The sequence below is a fragment of the Oncorhynchus mykiss genome, chromosome 6 (genome assembly GCF_013265735.2).
Source record: "Oncorhynchus mykiss isolate Arlee chromosome 6, USDA_OmykA_1.1, whole genome shotgun sequence".
In the NCBI taxonomy this organism is placed as follows: domain Eukaryota; kingdom Metazoa; phylum Chordata; class Actinopteri; order Salmoniformes; family Salmonidae; genus Oncorhynchus; species Oncorhynchus mykiss.
Genome location: NC_048570.1, coordinates 37,747,522 through 37,771,149, shown reverse-complemented (window position 1 = coordinate 37,771,149; position 23,628 = coordinate 37,747,522). Strand labels below are relative to the sequence as shown.

The 23,628-nt window shown below is 42.4% G+C and overlaps 1 protein-coding gene across 1 annotated transcript in view; it reads left to right on the top strand.

Annotated features, from left to right (window-relative positions):
- The window catches only part of zmat4a (zinc finger, matrin-type 4a), a 149,456-nt gene that overhangs the window by 7,101 nt on the left and 118,727 nt on the right, over window positions 1-23,628 (top strand). The window lies entirely within an intron of this gene.

The following is a 23,628-nucleotide window of genomic DNA, read 5'->3' as shown; positions in this document are numbered from 1 at the left end:
TTAGTGTAGATGTGCTCACAATGCACTCTATCTGACCTCCAGTAAGCTCTTGGGATGGAGAGTTGAGCACTGTTTACTGAACTCAAACGATTTAAGTACTTGAGAAGGATGTGCATATTTATATAATCCAGATGAAGTAGATCATTTATAAATAGATAAATAGTCCCACAGTCTTTTTTTCACCTTTATTTAACCAGGTAGGCTAGTTGAGAACAAGTTCTCATTTGCAACTGCGACCTGACCAAGATAAAGCAAAGCAGTGTGACACAGACAACAACACAGAGTTACACATGAAAAAAACAAATAAGCCAATAACACAAACAAGTCAATGGCACAGTAAAGAAAGGAAAGTCTATATAAAGTGTGTGCAAAAGGCATGAGGAGGTAGGCAATAAATAGGCCATAGGAGCGAATAATTACAATTTAACAAATTAACACTGGAGTGATAAATGAGCAGAGTAGAGAAAGTAAGTAGAGAAACAGACGTGCAAAAGAGCAGAAAAGTAAATAAAATAAAAACAGTATGGGGATGGGGTAGGTAGATTGGGTGGGCTATTTACAGATGGACTATGTACAGCTGCAGTGATCGGTTAGCTGCTCAGATAGTTGATGTTTAAAGTTGGTGAGGGAAATAAAAGTATCCAAATTCAGTGATTTTTGCAATTAGTTCCAGTCACTGGCAGCAGAGAACTGGAAGGAAAGGTGGCCAAATGGGGTGTTGGCTTTGGGGATGATCAGTGAGATATACCTGCTGGAACGTGTGCTACGGGTGGGTGTTGTTATCGTGACCAGTGAACTGAGATAAGGCGGAGCTTTACCTAGCATAAACTTCTAGATGACCTGGAGCCAGGCGACGAATATGTAGCGAGGGCCGGCCGACTAGAGCATACAGGTCGCAGTGGTGGGTGGTATAAGGTGATTTGGTAACAAACCGGATGGCACTGTGATAAACTGCATCCAGTTTGCTGAGTAGAGTGTTGGAAGCTATTTTGTAGATGACATCGCCGAAGTCGAGGATCGGTAGGATAGTCAGTTTTGCTAGGGTAAGTTTGGCGGCATGAGTGAAGGAGGCTTTGTTGCGAAATAGAAAGGCAGTTCTAGATTTGATTTTGGATTGGAGATGTTTAATATGAGTCTGGAAGGAGAGTTTACAGTCTAGCCAGACACCTAGGTATTTATAGTTGTCCACATATTCTAGGTCGGAACCGTCCGGGGTGGTGAAGCTAGTCGGGCGGGTGGGTGCGTTTAGCGAACGGTTGAAAAGCATGCGTTTGCTTTGACTAGCGTTTAAGAGCAGTTGGAGTTGGAGTGGCTAATGAAATCATAGTACACGTGTAATCAGCCTCCTTGCATTGTTTGCTGTTACATGCAGTTTTTGAAACATACTCAATGTTAGCTATTTGATCATTAATTCCTTCCTACCATCCTCTCACTTCTCTTTTAGTTCGCATGTGGTTCCCTCCCTGTATCAGAGGCATTTTTTGTACTATGGCCTTAGTCCAGGAGCTCTACTACTGAATGTACAATGTCTCTTATTCAGGCTGGAATTAATGCAGTTGCTGAGTTGAGATTGTATGTGTTGCCAAGACAATGCGGTCTCTCTCTCTCTCTCTCTCTCTCTCTCTCTCTCTCTCTCTCTCTCTCTCTCTCTCTCTCTCTCTTTCCAATCACAACCACTCTACTCTAGTCTGCTACCTCAGGATGCTATTGTTCTCTATTTGTAGTAAGAGTTAGAACGTCTTGGACAGATATCTAAATTGTGGATTTGGAGAGCATCCAAGATGCATGACCCTTGAACAGAGGGATACACTGCTGATTATACATAGCAACAATTAGCAAAAGACAACTGTTCTTAATTTGCAAAGTAAGTTGGGTGGCCATTGTACACCATCAATGATTCAGTATTGCACTGCTTTGGGACTTCACGTTTATTGTCACGTTGAGAGATGCTTACATACATAATCTTTTAGCATTCTGAATACAGCGCATATACTGTGTATACCTCAAGTGGTGTTGAGGCCTGTTGAGGGAATATGGTGGAACAAAATGAATGAACTCAGAAAGATAAGTTAATGAGTACCTGATGGAATTGAGATGCAAAGCTGGAAGGTTTGTTTTTTTAAATTTATTTATTACCCTGTCTAATCCTGATATCTGTTATTTTCTGCAGTCGTAACTTATTACTGATGTCTGATCCATGATTTGTGTGGAGACTTTTGAAGTTATGCGGGGCACGTGATGTCATCACATAACTATATGCACCACTCCACATTTAATTTTAAACGCCTAGCCTACTGATGGCAAAACATTTTTTTTTTTTTTTTACTATGGACGATAATGGTTCCACTTTAAATGACGTGCAGCGAGGGTTGCACATTTTGGGGAATATTCAGAGGTGGAAACTTTCTGTGGGAATTAACGGGAATATAATATGCAAATTAATATTAATATCATTTAAATGTAGATGTTTTTTTGTATTGGATATATTTCCCATATCATATGGAGAAAGAAACATAAACATTTTACCTTATCACGAGTAGACATAATTGCAAATTATTAAATCCTTCCAATAGAAATAAAAAAAACAATTTAGTTACGAATTGAACTTTAATTAAATGAGTTGACTCTTCACATGTGATGATTTCACTGAACAACCAAAGTAATGGAATATTGAATGATCCCCAATGATCCATCACATCTCCCAAAAAACGTTTTCAACATACGTCTGTAAAATGATAGTCTAGAAACAAAATATTTGGTTGTCTTTCTCTCAGGCTTCCATGTCTTCTCCCTGGACCTCCTCAATGTCCACCTCTTGAACATCAGACTCTGAGCCTCACCTTCACTGTCACTTTCCAACCTTGTTGAGGATGGCTCGTTGTCAGGCTCAAAAAGCCTAAAATTTGCCCAGATGGCCACCAATTTTTCAACCCTTGTATTGGTCAGCCTGTTGCATGCTTTGGTGTGTGTGTTCCCAAACAAGGACCAGTTGCGCTCTGAGGCGCCTGATGTTGGGATTTGGCGAATGATGGAGGCAACAGGGGAAAGAGCCTCAGATCCACAAAGTCCATTCCACCAGTTGTCTGATGAGATATGTTGGCTCGACTGCCATATTGCATCTCCATCCCAAAGCCCTTGCTTTGTTGTGTACTTCCCCAGACTGCCAAGAACCTTACCCTCATCTAGGCCAAGGTGGTGAGACACGGTAGTGATGACGCCATAGGCCTTTTTGATCGCTGCACCAGACAGTATGTTCTTGCCAGCATACTTGGGGTCCAACATGTACACTGCGGTGTGTATGGGCTTCAGGCAGAAGTCTTCACGCTTTTTGATGTATTTCAGAACTGCTGTTTCCTCTGCTTAGAACAACAGTGAAGTGGGCAGGGCATTATGGATTTCTTCTCTTACATCTGCAAGCAGAGTATGAATATCAGACAGGATGGCATTGTCTCCCTCAATCCGTGCAATGGCTACTGCTACAGGTTTCAGGACTTTCAGGCTGCTTACCACTCTCTCCCAAAATACATCATCCAGGAGGATCCTCTTGATGGGGCTGTCCATATCGGCAGACTGTGATATGTCCATTTCTTGGAGAGACTCCTTCCCCTCCAGGAGACCGCCAAACATGATGACAACACCACCCCAACAGGTGTTGCTGGGCAGCTTCAATGTGGCACTCTTATTCTTCTCACTTTTCTTGGTGAGGTAGATTGCTGCTATAACTTGATGACCCTTCACATACCTAACCATTTCCTTGGCTCTCTTGTAGGGTGTATCCATTGTTTTCAGTGCCATGGTGTCCTTGAGGAGCAGATTCAATGCATGAGCAGCCCACCAATGGGTGTGATGTGAGGGTAGGACTCCTCCACTTTAGACCAAGCATCCTTCATATTTGCAGCGCTGTCTGTCACCAGTGCAAATACCTTCTGTGGTCCAAGGTCATTGATGATTGCCTTCAGCTCATCTGCAATGTAGAGACCGGTGTGTCTGTTGTCCCTTGTGTCTGTGCTCTTGTAGAATACTGGTTGAGGGGTGGGATATGATGTAGTTAATTATTCCTTGCCCATGAACATTCAACCACCCATCAGAGATGATTGCAATAGAGTCTGCTTTCTCTGATTTGCTTGACCTTCACTTGAACTCTGTTGAACTCTGCATCCAGCAAATGACTAGATAAAGCGTGTTTGGTTGGAGGGGTGTATGCTGGGCGAAGAACATTCAGAAATCTCTTCCAATTCACATTGCCTGTGAGCATCAGAGGTGAACCAGTTGCATACACAGCTCGATCAAGACATTCATCAGCATTTCTTTGACTACGTTCCTCCATTGAGTCAACAAAAACTTCTGATTCCAGGAGGACCATGAGCTGTTGCTATCGATAAGGTGTCTGATTCATGATTTTCACCTTATAGAAGTAGAGGGACTTTTGAGGGACCTTTGTCAGAGGTTGCTTGTTGTGTCCGCTGAAGAAACTTTATTCACTTGGTCAGATGATTCTGCATCTTTGTTGCATTCTTCACATATAATTTGGCACAGTATTTGCAAATGTACACAGCTTTTCCTCCTACATTAGCTGCAGTGAAATGTCTCCACACATCAGATAGTGCCCGTGGCATTTTCCTGTAGAGATTAGAAAAAAATGAGTTAAAAAAACCCAAATACAATTCCATGTACAGATAAAAAGTTAAGCAGTTAGATTAAACAACTCCTTTGTAAGATAAATGTTTTAAAATGAAACATGTATGGAAACAGGTGAATAAACACTCCTCGGTTAGCAGGCTCAAGCGAGCAAAAACCACATGGTAGCAAAAACGAACTAGCAGAAAATGTTAACAAGTAAGAAATGATTTAAACACACTTTGCTGTAGGCCATTATTTACTAGTTAACAAAAAAATAATGTATGTCATATAAAATATATTCACCCCACCCAATATTGGAATCAAAACTTAACAGAAAGCATGTAGTCATTGGCTCACACACTGTAGTAGTGTGGGCTCAATAGCATCTCATTAGTGTGCAAGATCTTGAGAATCAGCTGTACATGTGATGGAAGAATGTACTGTGCATGCAGAGGGTTGCAATTCCAATGAATTGGGGATAGTTTAACCAAAATATGTCACAAGACCTAGAATTGCCTTATGTGTATCCCACAAAAAAGGTTCACTGTTATAAGCTAACTTTTTGATGAATTTAAGCAAAATTCCCAGACTTAACTTTTTAAAGTTTCCGACCCTTACCAACCCTACGTGCAGCTTATAAAGGCTTCATAAAGCCTTCATAAAGCCTTCATAAATGTATTACAAATCATCTATGACTGTTTGTCATGCTTTATAAAGGGTTCATAGATGTGGCATAACTGTGTGACTTAGCCACCAATGTCAAATGTGACAAAACCCACTATGTCAATTATTACATAAACCTGGGTGGCAGGGTGGCATAAGCACCACTTAATAAAGGCCTTATCAATCATATTAAATTGAGGCTTCACCAAGCATTTATAACCCTGTCATGCATCTTGGTAGAGCATTGCAATGCCAGGATATTGGGTTCGATTCTGCTAAATTGCATATTATATTTCACTAAAACATTTAATAGGATGGCCCACCCTCTTTCCCTCTTGGGTACATAGTCAATATAGGTCCCAACCTCAACTTCCCTAAAAATGCTGTCCTGCAGGATAACACAATAAAAAGTGCAGTCCTGCACATAAAAAAAAAAAACGTTTTTAGGGCCTTTTAAAATGTAAATCTGTTTAAATGTTTTGCCTACTTTAGTTTTTTTTTTCCCAAAAAATAAGTTCTTTTGTTTTGCAGGTTTCAGATTTGCCCTATTTTTTTCTGGTTTACCTCAGTTTTTTTCAACACTTTTTTAAATAGAAAAACCAAGTATAATTCTGTTTTTTTCTCAATAATGCTTTAAACCACATCAGGGATGACTTTTGAGGTCTGGGAAAAATCTACGAAACTTCAATTTTTGTGTGTAGATGCCCTTTAATTCAGTGAGCGTTCCCTGCACTCTTGTTTAGTTAGCGGGTTTTTTGTAGTGCAGTAAGCGCACGTGATGTGATTCGGCCGCCAATGGAGTGGAGTAAAAGGCCAGCAACACTCCGTATTATTCAGAGCCCCATGAAATGACACCATATATACATTCTACAGACCCTACTGAAAATTCCATACAGTACTTTTACTGTGGCAACCAGAATAGTTCTTGCTCTAAGCCAATATGTATACAGTGATTCGTATTGGGGGCATTTATTTGACCTTGGAACATGTTTTAAAACCCTAATTTAATGAAAATGTCACTTAAATATGAACAAATATTAATCATTGTTAATGATTAGACAATTATTTTTCATATATCATGAATGGTTATTGACACTTTTCTACTTTTACAAAGGGGACTTTTATTTGGAACTTTTTCGGAATAAACTTTTTTAGTGTTGCTGACGAGACGCTGATCATGTGATGCCCACTTGTGCTGCCAATGGAGAGCGAAAGACAAGTAAGTTCATCTTTATTCATTGTAATTTAAATTTGTTTGTAGTTAAGTGTTGAGTAAAGAGTACACACTGTAGCCTTCTCTGAAATTGCTAACTAGCCAAAATGTAGCTAGCTAGTAGGCTCAGCTAAATACCAATCCCCCTAGATACAGCCACGTCTCATATTCACGTCACAAGATTGGTAAATTAAAGAGGAATATAATAATATGAATTGAGTTTCCCATCTTCCCATTTAGAGTTTCTGGTTTTCAGCACAGAAATGCACTTATCCAGATGGTTTGACAAAGGTATTTCCTAACAGACAGGCTAACTTACTTTGTTGTTACTTTTAAGATTGGAACCAACATACCAGCAGGAAGATAGGCAAGAAACATTTGTCCGACAACACAGGGACAAGCGACACTATTCACAGCCCTGTGTAATTTTCTATGTAATTGCATTGCTCGACTTTTTGAAACTTAATGTATTTGTATTGTTTTGAAATGTACAAATAAAAGGAAATGTATGGTTTACACATGTCTTTAATGTTTATTTGTTTTAGCTGTTAGTGATAATTCCCTAAGTGTTAATACATTTGTGTTTACACCATCAAGCCTTTATGTATGTGTTATTAATAGGGATGCAACGGTACACAGTATGTTTTCGAACCGTTCGGTACGCCCCCAAGGTTCATTAAGCACACTTAAACTGCGGAATTACGATATGCATGTCATTTTCCTATAATTTACAAAACTTGCTTGTTTATCGTGCTGCAGACTACACGCACGTTGTACATTTAGATCCACAGAACCAGACACAGCTTGTGAACAGGCTTGGCAGGCAACTGCTTGGGGCCCCAGGCCGTTAGGGGTCTCCTGAGGGCTGACAAAGTTTACTCCACAGCAATGTCCCAAAATTTGGCAACCGCAGTGACCGCAACCCCCTCCCCCTTAAACAACCAATGGACGATTTGCAATGACATCTCAGTAGGAAACCTCCCTAAAGGGGCCCCATGAGGGGAAACTAAAAACAAATATTCTCTCAGCTCCAACGTGACAATGGCGAGCGCTAACAAGACAGACAGAAGCAAATTTGAAGAGTCACCGCCGTCTTTCAAATCCGCTGTGTGGGAACATTTTGGATTGAGCATTCAATACGATGACGAGGGTAAGAAGTCCATAAACAAACAAAGTACAGTCTGCAAGCATTGCTTTGCCACTGTCGGCTACTCGAGTGGAAACACTTCTAACATGTAGTGTCATTTACGTCGCCATCACCCGGCCGTATCCCTTGCAGATGGAGCTGGAGCAAGGAGAGTCCACTCATTAGAGAAAACACAACAATCTCTCGCTGCTGCCTTCCAACAACAATATGCAACAAATTCAGAAAAATATAAAGAAATAATGAAAGCAGTGGGAGAATTCATAGCCAAAGATTTGCAGCCCTATTCGGTGGTTACTGACTCGGGATTTTGTCACCTGATGAAAGAAAATTGAACCGTGTTACAATGTACCCTCCCGCACACATTTCAGCAGCAGAGTAATTCCCAAACTCTATGAAACATCACAGAGAGAAATTGAAAATGAATTGACACAGACACCCTATCCAGCTCTCTCCACTGATAGCTGGACCTCCAGAGCAACTCAAAGCTACCTCACTGTGACGGTTCACTATGTACTGGTTTGGGAGATGAAGAGCTACGTGTTGCAAACTTGTCCCCTGTATGAGAGTCATACAAACGCACACTTTTCTTAAATATAAAGATACAGAAACCATACCGTGGCCCACAAACCGTGATACATAGCGAACCGTGGGCCCACTGTACCAATGCATCCCTGGTTATTAATGACCAAAGGTGTCTGACTATAGTAAGTACAGCATACAGCATTTATGTATGTGTTATAAATGACCAGAAGAGTTCTGAATGACCGAAACAGTCTCACTTCAAACTAAGTATTACAGGACACTACATAAAGCATCAATTAATTGGTTATTAACATTCTGCTGATTTATGAAGGTTCTCTCATGATCCACAAGTTACTGTAGGGTGTGAGGTATTTAAATGGGTTGATGGACCTGCAAAGCTTGCGTTTGTGTGTGTGTGTCAGAATCAACATTGTTTGGATTTGTCTAACCTGAGACTACTGCAACAGGTATTCCTCTTCTGTTCCCATCCTGGAGACCAGGGCTTGATTACAACCTGTTACAATGGTGCCAACATTTTGTGGCTGATCTTTCAGCGGGGGAGTGGGTGAATGCATCAAAGACCTGACTAGGCCCAGCACCACGCGGTATGGCTCGTTTTTGTTGTGTGCGTGTTTGTGTACTGAGGAACATGTAACTTGATTCCAGATGAATGACACTTAATTTCTTTAGGTTGGGCCTTTCATCAAGGTAAGTGTTTATTGGTGTTACGTCGTCCCCAGGCAATAACTGTGTGTGCAATAATACATTTGCAAAGTATTCAGACCCCTTGACATTCTTCCACATTTTGTTACGTTACAGCCTTATTCTAAAATGGATTACATTGTTTTTTCCCTCATCAATCTACACACAATACCCCATAATGACAAATCAAAAACAGGTTTTTAGAAACGTTTGCAAAGTTATAAAAAATAAACTCCGGAAATATCACATTTACATATGCAAGTATTCCGATCCTTTACTCGGTACTATGTTGAAGCACCTTTGGCAGCAATTACAGCCTCAAGTCTTCTTGGGTATGACACTACAAGCTTAGCACACCTGTATTTGTAGAGTCTCTCCCATTCTTCTCTGCAGATCCTCTCAAGCTCTGTCAGGTTGGATGGGTAGCGTCGCTGCATAGCTATTTTCAGGTCTCTCCAGAGATGTTCGATTGGGTTCATGTCCGGGCTCTGGCTGGGCCACTTAAGGACATTCAGAGACTTGTCCCGAAGTCACTCCTGTGTTGTCTCAGCTGTGTGCTTAGGGTTGTTGTCCTGTTGGAAGGTGATCCTTTGCCCTGAGGTCTCTGTACTTTGCTCTGTTCATCTTTCCCTCAATCATGACTAGTCTCCCAGTCCCTGCTGCTGAAAAATATCCCCACAGCATGATGCTGCCACCACCATGCTTCACCGTAGGGATGGTGCAAGGTTACCTGCAGACGTGATGCTTGGCATTCAGGCCAAAGAGTTCAATCTTGGTTTCATCAGACCAGAGAATCTTGTTTCTCATGGTCTGAGAGTCCTTTATGTGCCTTTTGGCAAACTCAAAGCAGCTTGTCATGTGCCTTTTACTGAGGAGTGGCTTCCATCAGGCCACTCTACCGTAATGTTCTGATTGGTGGAGTGCTGCAGAGATTGTTGTCCTTCTGGAAGGTTCTTGCATCTTCACAGAAGAACTCTGGAGCTCTGTCAGAGCAACCACCTGGTTCTTTTTGTAATCTTGTAAGGGATTACCAAAAACTGTAACTGTAATCTGTTACGTTACCAGCTAAAATATTGTAATCAGATTACAGATCGTTTTGAAAAACTAGATGACTACTTCTTGGATTACTTTTAAATTCAGAAAGGATGTTTGCGAAAACAAATCTTTGACACTACTCTAATTTCTCAATGACATTAAAATCATTGAGCGAGTCTGACCACAAGTCAGAGACCACTATGATGACACAATAAATAGGCTATTGTACGCTATAGTCCAAGCTATGTCTTCCAATGGAGCAACTTCTGTCAGCATCCAAATATTATCCAACATGATTAAACGTTTGGAAGTAAGGATGACAGCAGTGGTGTAGTCTACGGCGATACGGATTACACTTATTATTGATATCTCCTGGTTCATCCTCTCCACCTGCCCTATGGGCTGATGCTGGTACCCGGAAGTGAGGCTGATCTTGAGCCCCAGTTTTTCCAGGAAAGCCCTCCGTACCCGTGACGTGAATCGGGGGTCACGGTCAGAGACGATGTCCTCCGGGAAGGTCATAGTGCTGGAAAACCTGCTGGAACAGTGCCTCGGTGACCTGGAGAGCGGTAGGGAGACCAGAGAGAAGAATAACCATCAGAGAAGGGGACATCAGTAACAAAGTCAATGGACAGATGAGACCAGGGACGCTGAGGCACAGGAAGGGAAAGGAGCTTCCCTTCTGAAGCGTGCTGGGGGGATTTTGTTTGGGCACATACTGAACATGAGTTGTGAGCCACGTGAATTGTGAATAGTGCGAGTGATACCTGGGTTTCCAGTGGTGAGGGATGTGTGCGCACAGGTCAACAGCCTATCCCTTACCTCCGAGGGGATGTAGATGCGTTCAGGAGGGCAGGTAGAGGGCGCGGGTTCCCTCTCCAGAGCCTGGCAGATGTCCACATCCACATCCCAAAACAGAGGGCCAACGGTAAGGGAGGGATAGGCTGTAGGCTGGTGGGCGTTACCCGCACTCTCAACAGACGTGGAAGCACAAGGTGAGGGAAAGCAGGTCCTCCAGCATCCTGGTGCCCAGTCAGTGATTCTCATCCTTGACCAGGAGATGGTGGGGTTATGACGTTGAAGCCACGGGAGGTCGAGGATGACTTTGTGCGTGGGTGCAGTGATGATGAGGAAGGGAAGGCTTTCCTGGTGCAGAGGTCCCACAGTGAGGGTGGGTGGTGCTGTGATGTTTGTGACATTCCCGGATCCCAGTGGTCGACCCTCCAACGCTTGAACCGGAATTTGAGAGGAGTGTGGATATGAGGGGATGTTCAGTGAGGAGGCAAGGGCCTGGTCAATGAAATTCCCCGCAGCACCGGAGTCCACTAGAGCAGTAGATATAACATATGAGGGACAGCCAGCTAGTGATATGGATTCTTGATAGGGTTTGGAGGAAAATGAGGATGGTGGAATACTCACGCCAAACCCAAAACATTATCACGGGACCATCCCTCTGCTCTTGTGGACCCCGGGTTGGGACATATCAGACACTGCTGAAGCTGATGCCCCTCCTGTCCGCAATAGGGACAGAGCCCCAGCTGTCTCCGACAGTGTCACTCAGCCACGGGGAGACGGGTGGCCTCTATTTCCATGGGTTCAGGCTCTGACTCAGATTGGTCAACGAAGGAGGGAGAGAGGTGATGGTGGTACCGAAGATCCCACTGAAGGCTATCCATACGGATGGCCATCATGATAAGTGTGTCCAAGGAGAGGGTTTCATCTTGTCTGGATTTCCTCGCACAACCCTCTTCGGAATAGGGTGCAAAGCGCCGGCTCATTCCATCCCTGGATGTTACCACTGTCCTGAAGGTGAGGGCATACTCCGCAGCGGTCTGGCCCTCTTGCCGTAGGTGGAGTAAACACTCACCTCCATCTATGCCCTCTGGTGGATGGTCGAAGACCCCCCTGAACAGAGCCATGAACCCCTCATACGAATCCAGCTCCTCCTCTCCTCTCTGCCAGATGGCCGTAGCCCACTCCAACGCCCGTCCAGTCAGCAGGGAAATTACCATGGCAACCTTGGACCTCTCGGTGGTGGGGGCCCCCATATGATGAGCGAAATAGAGGGAGCACTGGAGTAGGAAGCCATGGCATTCTGATGGAGTCCCATCGTATTTGACCAGGAGAGACAAACGGACCTCGCTGACCTGGACGGACTGCTGGATGGGCTGGGATACTGGCTCGCTGGGTCGACACGTAGGAGAGAATCCTCCACCAGATGAGGGTGACACCTCTTGGGAAACGACGAGACGTTGAAGAACGCCGAGGGCCTCATCCATAGCCGCCCCCATTTGACTCAGATGGTCGTGGTGTTGGCGAAGTAGGTCTTCTTGTTCACTGACAATCTGGGAGATGCCTTGATAAACTGCTGCTTCCATGAAATGAGGCTGTAATGAAGACACAGGGCATTAGGAAGCAGGTGCAGTTTGAGACGTAATGATACAAAAACAAGAGAAGCGTCTGGACATGAGAACATAAACAAATATAATAACACCTGACGGGAAATGACAACATTATTATATTATAGGGGGAGTAATCAGGAAAGTGATCACGTCCTGGTGTTCCAAATGAGGTGCAGGTGTGCGTAATGAAGGGTTGCCAGGTGTGCATAGTGATGGGTTGCCAGGACCGGTGGTTAGTAGTCAGACGGGTTAGTAGACAGGCGACTTTTAGCACCGGAGATGGGGAGCAGGAGTAAATGTGAGAGTCTTTTACTTGAACTCTGTCAAGCATTTATTTGGGCAGCAATTTCTGAGGCTGGTAACTCTAATGAACTTATCCTCTGCAGCAGAGCTAATTCTGGGTCTTCCTTTCCTGTGGCGGTCCTCATGAGAGCCAGTTTCATCATAGCGCTTGATGGTTTTTACGACTGCACTTTAAGAAACTTTCTTGGAATTTTCCGGATTGACTGACCTTCATGTTTTAAAATGATGATGGACTGTCATTTCTCTTTGCTTATTTGAGCTGTGCTTGCCATAATATGGAGTTGGGCTATCTTCTGTATACCACCCATACCTTGTCACAACACAACTGATTGGCTCAAATGCATTCAATCAATCACATTTATTTATAAAGCCCTTTTTACATCAGCCGATGTCACAAAGTGCTATACAGAATCCCAGCCTAAAACCCCAAACAGCAAGCAATGCAGATGTAGAAGCATGGTGGCTAGGAAAAACTCCCCATAAAGGCAGGAACCTAGGAAGAAACCTAGAGAGGAACCAGGCTCTGATAGGTGGCCAGTCCTCTTCTGGCTGTGCCAGGTGGAGATTATTATAGTACATGGCCAAGATGTTCAAACGTTCATAAATAATAATAATCACAGTGGTTGTAGAGGGTGCAACAGGTCAGCACCTCAGGAGTAAATGTCAGTTGGCTTTTCATAGCCCAGCATTCAGAGTTAGAGACAGCATGTGTGGTAGAGAGAGAGAGAGAGGGAGAGAGAGAGAATTGAAAACAGCAGGTCCGGGACAAGGCCGGTGAACAGATCAGGGTTCCATAGCCGCAGAACAGTTGACACTGGAGCAGCAGCACGACCCGGAAAAGAAGGAAAGAAATTCTACAAATGAACTTCTAACAAGGCACACCTGTTAATTGAAATGCATTCCAGGTGACTACCTCATGAAGCTTGTTGAGAGATTGCCACGAGTGTGCAAAGCTGTCATCAAGGCAAAGGGTGGCTACTTTGAAGAATCTCATATATAACTTATATTTTGATTTGTTTAACACTTTTTTGGTGAGTACATGATTACATATGTGTTATTTCACAGTGTTGATGTCTTCACTATTATTCTACACAGCAGAAAAACAATGGAATGAGTAGGTGTGTGCAAACTTTTGACTGGTACTGTATATCCATTGATTTTTGAAGAATATAACTTGCCTCAGGAGGTTAGTTCAACTGTCACACTCCATGAGAACACAAAATATGAGCTTGTTTTTCTCCAATGTTTGTAAACATTGTATAGCCTCGTAGTTAAAACACACATTTTTATATCATGGGTGGTCAGTCATGGATGGGCATAGCTCTGTCTATTAATCTGAGAGTGGTTACGTTTCTCCAGGCCCATCCCTCAGTTTTTTACCAAAACAGAGGCGGGGTGACCATTTTGTAATTGTTTCATCTGTGGATTTGCCCTTTAAACAGCTGCATATTATCAAGATATCAAAGTGTCGCCAACAAAAAGGTGAACAATAGGCCTGTAGCAAATGCAACATGGCATTCATTTTTCACATGTAACTAGCACTGCTAGTACTGCTCAAAGCATGCCATTCCATGAGCGCAGCATTTTTTCCCCCAATTTGAATCAACGATCCCAATCAGTCCTCCATGACAACAAAATCATAAACAACAGAGGGCTGGGCTGGATAAGTCCTTAGCTTTGGGGTTATGTATCAAGGCACAAGGCGAGACCCAAATGCAGACACAGGAGGCAGATGGTTGGAGTCTTACAATGTTTATTAATCCAAAGGGGTAGGCAAGAGAATGGTCATAGACAGGCAAAAATGTCAAAACCAGATCAGAGTCCAGAAGGTACAGAGTGGCAGACAGGCTCGTGGTCAAGGCAGGCAGAATGGTCAGGCAGGCGGGTATAGAGTCCAGAACAGGCAAGGGTCAAAACCGGGAGGAATAGAAAAAGGAGAACGCAAAAAGCAGAAGAACGGGAAAAACACTGGTTGACTTGGAAACATACAAGACGAGCTGGCACAGAGAGACAGGAAACACAGGGATAAATACACTGGGGAAAATAAGTGACACCTGGATGGGGTGGAGACAATACCATGAACAGGTGAAACAGATCAGGGCGTGACATCATGCTCAGGTAAAACATTTGGCTAATCTATACTTCCATTTGTCAAAGTCCTATTCTTGAAGATCAAGGGATATAAGATTTATTGGAATGACTGGAATTCTGATATAGTTTGGTTTTTTAATGTAAAGAGATCATTTAATCATATTATTTATATGTAGTAGAAAGCAATGGGTTAGAAGAAGCCAATACATAAAGTAAAATTTAACATCCATATATGGCCAGCTATGTCAACTTTAACATTGATTTATCCTGCAATATAGACAGGTGTGTGCCTTTCCAAATCATTTCCAATCAATTGAATTTACCATAGGTGGACTCCAATCAAGTTGTAGAAACATCTCAAGGATGATCAATGGAAACAGGATGCACCTGAGCTCAATGTCGAGTCTCATAGCAAAGGGTCTGAATAATTATGTAAATAAGGTATTTCTGTTATTGTTTTTTAATACATTTGCAAAAATGTCTAGAACCCTGTTTTCGCTTGAGGATTTTTTTATTTATTTAATCCATTTTAGGCTGTAACGTAACAAAATGTGGAAAAAGGGAATGGGTCTGAGCACTTTCTGAATGCACTGTAAGCCTGGGGTATCAACCATTCAAAGTTGGCCTTAGTGGGAGTCACCATAGAATTCTGTAGGAATAACCTTACTGAGTAAAGTATGTGTTATCGTTTATGACTTAACACAGTCAAAAATGCACAATTATGGCTAAACCCTGCCCATTTCCACAAGTTATCTTCTTAAAATTTGATTTTTAACCTAACCCTAACTAATGATGGCCAAGTTTGATGCGTTGGTCCACCAGACCTTCCGTGCATTTGGGCGGGAGTGTCTGGGAAATAGATTAGGAGTAATGTGGCTAACATGACATCACTTTAGATCATATGCCATCCTTCAGCACAACACCCTCTAGAAAGCACATGTTTATATCATATTCAACATAGTGGGTTATGTCACATTTGGCATATGGGTGATTATGTCACACATTTATGCCACATTATGAACCCTTTATAAAGCATGGCATACGGTTATAGATGCTTTGTAACACATGTATTCAGTGCTTATGATAATAAGCGGTACCAAAATGGATGTTCTTTGCCGGACAAGAATTGTCCTGACTTTCAAGAATGTCTGAAATGCTTCACCTTGATTTTCTGGTTGGCTAGCTAGTTTCGTCATCCAATTATTTCAGATCTACAGGAGTGCGAGTTTCACCATGGCACGGTCTAGCCTTGACAGCCTATGCAGTGCTTTATCTGTGGTGATACGTTAGGCACATGATAATTATTAGAATATGGCAAATATTAGTCAATTATTGCATTCTATCCATACTGGCTTTTGTGGCCTACATGAGACATTAAACTGATATGTGGAAGGGCACACAGTACAGCTGTCATCAATGTATTATCGCACAATTTGCCAAAATGGGTAATGGAATCACTTCAACTACAAACATTGTATTTAACACTGTAGGTGAAAAAGTTATTTTATTAGGTGTGACATTCTTACGTCCAGCTGGCAGATAGTTAACTGGAAACGCACCATAGCAGGCAATTGTCTCATCTAGTTTCTATGTGAACTTTCTAAATGTCAACAAACAATCCCTGGACATGTTAATGGAAACATAGCTACAGTGTGTGGTGGAGTCTGTTCCTTCGATAGATAATAACCAACCTCCTTAAAATGTTTTGGGTAGTTTGGATCCTGGATGCTGATTGGTTGAAACTGCATTCCAGCCATGTGTATATCAGCCATATACTGTACCAAGGCTATGATGCTAAAATACCTGTTTACTGTTCTATCTGAAGAATGACTATGCTTACAGTACATGAGAATGTCATCATATTCCTGTTGCTGCCTGAATCCTCTCTTGGATGTATCTTAATGCAGACATATAATACAATACAATAGCTGTAACTCTATCCCGCGCAACTGAGCACATTTCTTTTGTTCATCCTCCATCATGTATAGTGCTAGCTATTATAATTAATTGCCTGTTTTATTAGTTATAATATGGCATATGGAATGGATAAGCAGCTGATCATTTATAATCAACCCTGCTAGACAAAGCATGATTATAATATTCTGTTAAATAGGCCTATGTATTATTGCTGATGGGTTTTTCCCATGGACGTGATCTGGAATCATTAAAATACAATAATATTCTCTTTCATTTGGATTGAAGTGGTAGCTCGCTCTTCTTTTTAAACGTGAAACACATTGGATTGGTTTTTGATGAAAAGGATGTCGTCTGTTTTAACCTGTCATCTGCATGACTGAAGTGCGTTAGGAAAAAGCACTGGCACATTACGCAAATTCAGACAGCTACATCATCTTGTATAACACTTAAACCAAATCTCCCTCAGAACAAATATGTGTGCAGTATGGCAATTTGCCGTCCGGTCATCATCTATTTCTCAAGAGTGAGCTTTTTTCTGCCGTTTGTCATTGAAAGAACCACACTGGTTTTTATCACACTATTTAAAACTATGTTTTCTCCACCAAAGTTTTTGGCTTTGGAGTTGTCTGTACCAGAGTACACAGCCTAGTAGTGCCTCTGATTAGCGTACGAGGCTCCAGTCCAGTCTCTTCCTCGTCAGTCCCTTTCCTCTCAACCCGGATTCTGCTCTCAGTGTTGCTCTGATGTGCTGCCATCAAATGGCTGCTGCCTAGACCATAGAAATAGAATCACTAGACACAGCCGATGGTAATGAGCTCAGCTGGGACGCAACGCTGGTCTGGAGAGAGAGTGCACTGTGCAGGGGACACTTTGATGCTTTGTCCCAAATGGCACCCTGTTCCCTGTTTGCAGTGCACTACTTTTGACCGGAGATTTATGGGCTCTGGTCAAAAGTTGTGCACTAAATAGGAGGATAAGGTACCATTTTGGACATACCCTGAAACTCTGATCTAGACTAGAGACCTCAGCATGGTCAGCCTGCCTGTGTAGAGCCTGCCCATCCTACAATACACAGCTCTGAACTAGGTAGTTAGCAGCTGAATATTTTAAATTCCTCTTCTGGAACGTTTTTTTTTTCTCTCCCTTCTGTGTTGTTGGATGAGCTTCTTCAAATGGATGGGATTGATTTATGGGACAGTTGTGTGACTGCAAATTTAGTATTTTCTCCTCAATTGCTTAGCGAGAGAGATTCCATTTGTCTTTCAAGTTCAGCTATTTTGAAACAATCCTGTATTCAAGGCTTAAAAGCTTAACCCTCAATGATTGTGGATTTCTGATGATGCTGCTGGCTAAGCCAGTCCAACATTCATTTTATTCAGTGACCTTTAGAAATGGGCAAGTGTGCTTTTTGAGCTCTTGAAATTAAACTGTTAATACTAATGTAACCATTTCAAAAGATGTTAGAAGTGTATGGATGGTCAGTCAACAACTGAAGTTTAATTCAAGTGTTACATATGTAATGGCTCACTAGGCGTGGCTGGTAGGATGACAATGATGAGAATCAATGACAAAGGTTCAATGCATATTTGTCCAAATAAAACGGTTCACAAAAAGGAAGAAAAACTGTCAATCAAAGCACTCCCACACACAGGGGATAAATTTAACGTAGGCTGGAATATATCTTCGAAAATTAAATAGATTGTGCTTTTCTGCCAACATAAGTCAATGTCCGTGGCCTTCCATCAAATGCCCGGCAAGCTCAGCCTCCGGCATCCACCCAGGAGCTTCTCCTTTGCTGAACTGAGGCTATGTCTACACTTGACACTTACATGCGACTTCCGCAATCTAAATACGAAGATTGCATCGAAAGTATAGGTCTAGGCGCACAAAATTCCAATTGTGTGCAGCTTTCTCCTCAGTCTCGGTGCAATCAGGCTACCGAAAGCGCATACGATGTCATCAGCATTCTGCCTTCAAGTCTCCAGAAAACATGTACTTTGGGAGCGAGAGGCACGTTTTTCACGTTGGAGAAAATATTATGCTAACCTGTATGCAATCCATTTAGCTTTGCTAGCTAGATTTCTGGCTAGCTACAGAGGCTTGCTATAGTAGTTGGCTACTGCCATCAAGTTGTTGTTGTGCTATTATCAGATTTAGCCTGTACCACCGTTTGCAGAATGCATATTTGCATTTGAATAATCCGGACACAATGTGGACACGGTAGACACATTTAAATGTAGGTGTAGACGCATGAAGTGTTAGGAATTCCACCATCAGAACTCCATGATCAGAATACAAAGGATGCATGAACTGTCAAGTCTAGATACGGCCTAAAACAGCACCTTACATGCCCCCCATGTGTGTTGCAGCCTAACGAGGCTGAGTGGCTTTAGGTGCAGGCTGTGGCACTGCAGCCTAAAAATGCTGGTTGTGGGGGCGTCTTACACTCCAAACAATGGCTTTCCCCGGCCACATATAATATAAATTATTATATCTTGTAACATTATTTGAGCAAATGCCCAACCCTTTTCCCCTGACTTATATAGGTACCACTCTCTCCTAAATCCATAAATGATCAAGTTAGAGCAGAGCGCTGTACACCTTGAGAATGATTTACATTGAATTGTTGACTCACAATTTTCAATCAATCGTTCAGTAAACAAAAGTTCCATTCTGTCTTCCTAAACTATTTCCACTCTCTAGTTGTTGTATACACATTTTCCCGGCTTTCAGCTTCATCTGTTTTTCTATTATTCCAAGCATAGTATTCCTTGTGAACACTTTTCTCTGTGTGTAGATGGATCTTTCCCCTCTTTGAGAATAACGTAGATAGATGGATATATAGAGAGAGAGCAAGAGAAGGGAGACAGACACAGAGAGAGCAAGAGAGACAGAGAGAGTGAGAGAAAAAATAGAGAGATTGCCTAGCCCAGGACAGTCTAGTCGTCTCTTCTTATCTCTCTGTGTGGTCCTGGCCCCTGTAGCTGCTGAATGAATCAGACTGCAGTGTCAAACCTTTTCTAAGCCAGAAGGGGCACCTTGACGACCGACAAATGTGAATCGGCAGCACATGTCGACGTCCTCTTGGACTCTTGTCCAGCTTCACAGCTTAACACCTTCCATTACGAATTACAGCCCACCTTTTATAACCCCAACATCTGCCAGTCGCTCCTGCCACACTGCCCTCTGTAATCTCTGCACTAACCCTCTCTCTTTATCCAGATGTTTCTGTCTCTCTGTCTTTCTCTCTATTCTCTCTCTCTCTGTTTCTCTCTCTATTTCTCTCTCTCCTTGTTTCTCTCACTCTCTTTTTCTTCCTGTCTCTCTTTCTTTCTCTCTCTCCAGTTACACAGGCCCTGCTCCGACTGATTTGCTGCTGACAGTTCCCGGTCAGTCGGTCAGAGCATGGGAGTAAACAGTGTGGAGAGAGAAGCAGGGTATGAGAGGCAGGCGGCACTCCTACTAATTTGATTGTCAGCATAAGGCAATTCAGACCCATTTAGCTCAAATGCAGCACAGTGCTTATTCTCACACCTCAGTTCCTACATTGTTTTTAGTCAAAATTGCCAATATGCCCTGAAATGACCTGGTGTAGTACTGAGGGGTAACTCTAATGATGCAGACAATGGCAGCTGCTGTGATGTGATACTGAGCTGTGCATACAAAAGAGACCTACAATTTCTCGGAGAGCGAGATGTCTTTGCATTCTCTCTTATCGATTTAAAATGAATATTTTTCGGCATCTCATTTATAATATTCAACCCACTGTAATTATAGCTCTGTATCCGACAGCAAAATCCATTGACGTAATGAATTGATTGTCAAGGAGGGAGAACTGGAACATGCTAATTGCGTGTGCTGAGCAGTGGTGTGCTGTGTGTGCATAGCTCCTAGGTGCCTTGTTCCGTTTCACCCAAAATGACTGTCTCAAATGGCACCCCATTTCCTATTTAGTATACTTTTGACCAAAGTAGTGCACTATATTGGGAATAGGGTTCCATTTGGGACACAGCTAATGGTGTTTTCTTTTAGACATTCCAGGGTCAGAGAGGGAGATAGGCTTGTAGCTCTGGCATTAAATTACTCTAATGCTGATGGACAAGGACAATGTCGGTGCCCAGACGCCCACTGGTATCTGGCCAACAATGCTGTCGAGGAGGGGACTAAGACAAGATGCTCCTCAGACCTTGCTGCCCACTGATGCTTTTGCTTTCCAAACAGTGTTGGTAGAGGTTGTGTCCCAAATAGCATCCTATTCCCTACATAGTGCACTACATTTTACCAGAGCGTAGGGCTCTATATAGTGCACTATATAGGGAGTAGGATGCCATTTGGGATGCAAGCAGAGTGATTAATAATGCATCTCTACATTATCTGCTTTGCTAAGCTGAGACATACAGAGAGAACTGAGACATACAGAGAGCTAAGACAGGCAGAGGAGAGGGGCTGAGGAGAGCCGATAGCCTCTTAAAGCCTATCATTTATGGTGTTTGTCCTGTGGAATTTGCACTCACTGTCTACTTGGTCTAGCAAAATGGTGCTGCTCTCATCCGATTACCAGACTGGGGGGAGGGGGAGGTTGGTTAGTTCTGCGGCAGTCAGACATTCTGGGATCTGACAGGTTTTTTCCTCGTTCACGTCAGTTGGGTGCTTTAGCCCTCTGCTCCTCTCCTATTCCACACTGGAGCTCTGAATGCCAGCCTCCCTTCCCTGCTGATGCAACAGCTTACAGGCACTGTGCCGCCTGCCGCTAGCTGCAACTCAGAGCCAAGGTCACATTATTTTCAAGAACAAGCAACACAAAATGCCTAAAGGTGAAAAGGCAGTCTGGAACAAGTTCATCCTGTACTATGATTTAATGGGACAATTCAAATGAAATAATTCAGAGGGTTACCAAGATTAGAACAGACTGTTATATAAACCCAGGGATTGTTCCCATTTTAACTTGTGGACCACAGCAACTGTGCATTGAAAAACCCAGGTTCCTGGCCTTCATCGCGATGGGCATGAATTGTGCGACTCAAGTAGAACGCAGGTCACAGAAAATGTACATTGTTCGTGGGATGGGGTGGGTATTGTTGTATACTGTATGATGTATGGGGGTGGTTTTTTCTTTTTATTTCTTTCATATGTCTTTGTTTATCTGGGGTGCGTCTTGCAATCCAACCTGTGAGAGAAGAAGTAAAACATTTGGTGTCAGTAATGCACTTTTAATATTGGATGCCAATTGTCGTTAAACCCCAACAAAGAAGAACAACTCCTGTGGGCACCACAACCATGTGAGAGGACACAAACGCTGGCTGTGTGTGAGCTGTTTGGCCAGCCAACGCACTGCACTACAGAGAACTTAAACTTTGAACAGCTTGTGCTGAACCTTTTTTTTGGTATGGTGCAAACACTCACTTAATTGGTGTTGTTTCATAAGTATCTGAAGTGATGCTAAGTAACCTATCGGTGTGACATTGATTTATGTTCTGATGAATGAGCTAGGCCTTTTCTTTTAACGTTACTACCTGAATATCTTATTTGTATATCCTGTTTTGCCTGCAACCCTGCCTCCACCACCATGGGTGTATTCATTACATCTTGCAATAAAAAAACAATTTACCGTTCAAGATCCAAACGGAAGGAACCTACCTCAATATGTCTAATAAAACCTATTGTTTTCATTACAAACTGTTTTCCGTTTGGAGTAAACGGTTTCTGATGCAAAACGTTTTGCAACAGAATAAAAGCTTTCCAACAGAATAAGCATAATCAATACACCCCTGTCCTTCAGGTCTGAAACACGCCCGCTGGCAAGTGCCTAACTCCACACTTTGCCACACTGGTGACAACCAGACAAAGCCATTTGAATTGAATTATGTGAATCCTAAAATCTGTATTGAGGCAAAGGCGCAGTGCAGTTAGGAAAACTATTATATTTAGGAAAACAGCTCACTTCTTGCAATTCTACACATTTTGCCACGAAGAGAGATAAATGTGTAGTTTTATAGCTAATCTCATGTTATTCTACACATTTTGCCATGAGGCTGAGGGAGAATTTTTTTCAGTTTTAATGCTAATTTCCTGCTATTTTACACATTTTGCCATGAGGCTGAGAGGACATTATGCAGTTTGAAAGCAAATTTCCTATAATTAACAAAAACAATGTTGAGGGCTGCGGTGGTGTATCCTAGGCCACTGTATCGGGGAGTTTACGGAGGTAACTGATTGCCTTTGTCCTCTAACACATTCCTCACTCCTCCTCACCTTTCTTATTGTTTATTTGATTCATTTGCTTTATCTGTTACTCCAGGCTACACAAATAAATAATCCGGAGCAACTGGCTCCATCCCCGGGCTCATGATTTATTTACAGATAATTTACAGATAATGATGGATAGAAACAGAAAAAGGAGAGAAATGTATAGGCCGCCCTAAATCTGAAAAGTTTATCGCTAGACCGTATATGTAACGGGTTTCTTCTTCCTCCTCTGAGGAGGAGGAGTAGTAGGAAGGATCAGAGGACCAAAATGTAGCGGGGTATGTATCCATAATATAATTTAATGAGACTGAATACAAAATACAAAAGAACAAGAGAATCAATGAAAATGAAAACCGAAACAGTCCCGAAATGGTACAAACACTGAAACGGAAAATAATCACCCACGAAACACAAGTGGGAAAAGGCTACCTAGGTATGATTCTCAATCAGAGAAAACTAACGACACCTGCCTCTGATTGAGAACCATACCAGGCCAAACGCAAAAGACAACATAGAAAAAGGAACATAGACAACCCACCCAACTCACATCCTGTCCATACTAAAACAAAGACATAACAAAAGAACTAAGGTCAGAACGTGACAGTATACCTGCCTATTTCCTGTAGGTCAACCGCTTTTCCTAAACAAGTGTTATGTCAGCCTATTTGTTTAATTTAGGCTAGTGATTTGGAGATGGCAATAAGGTATGCATGCATCAATTTGGGATAACCATACATCAGACAAATAACTGGATACATCTAAACCTT